This window comes from Crocuta crocuta, unplaced genomic scaffold (genome assembly GCF_008692635.1).
Source record: "Crocuta crocuta isolate KB4526 unplaced genomic scaffold, BGI_CrCroc_1.0 scaffold528, whole genome shotgun sequence".
Classification (NCBI taxonomy): Eukaryota; Metazoa; Chordata; class Mammalia; order Carnivora; family Hyaenidae; genus Crocuta; species Crocuta crocuta.
The window spans coordinates 862,378-862,621 of record NW_027530010.1 but is presented as its reverse complement, the minus strand read 5'-3'; the positions used below and the strand labels follow the sequence as shown (position 1 = coordinate 862,621).

The window sequence follows — 244 nt, the reverse complement described above, 5'->3', positions numbered from 1 at the left end:
CTGAGCCCGCGCCGCGGCGGCCGCCGGGTCTGTCGCCGCCCAGCACGAGCGCCCCTGGGGCGGCGTGCCTCGCTGTTAGCCGCCCTCCCCCTGCACTCACTCCGCTTCCGCGAGGCTTCTGGGAATGCAAGCCGGCCCTTCGAACCCGTGGGAGAAAGTCTGTACGCGGCAGCGCTGTTCGTTGTCGCCGCAAACTGGAGACGCCAGAGGCGCCTCGGCAGGCGGGAGGCCAGCGCACGGGCGG

The 244-nt window shown here is 73.4% G+C and overlaps 1 protein-coding gene across 1 annotated transcript in view; it reads left to right on the top strand.

Annotated features, from left to right (window-relative positions):
* Positions 1–244, top strand: part of ADAR (adenosine deaminase RNA specific) — an 18,521-nt gene that overhangs the window by 312 nt on the left and 17,965 nt on the right.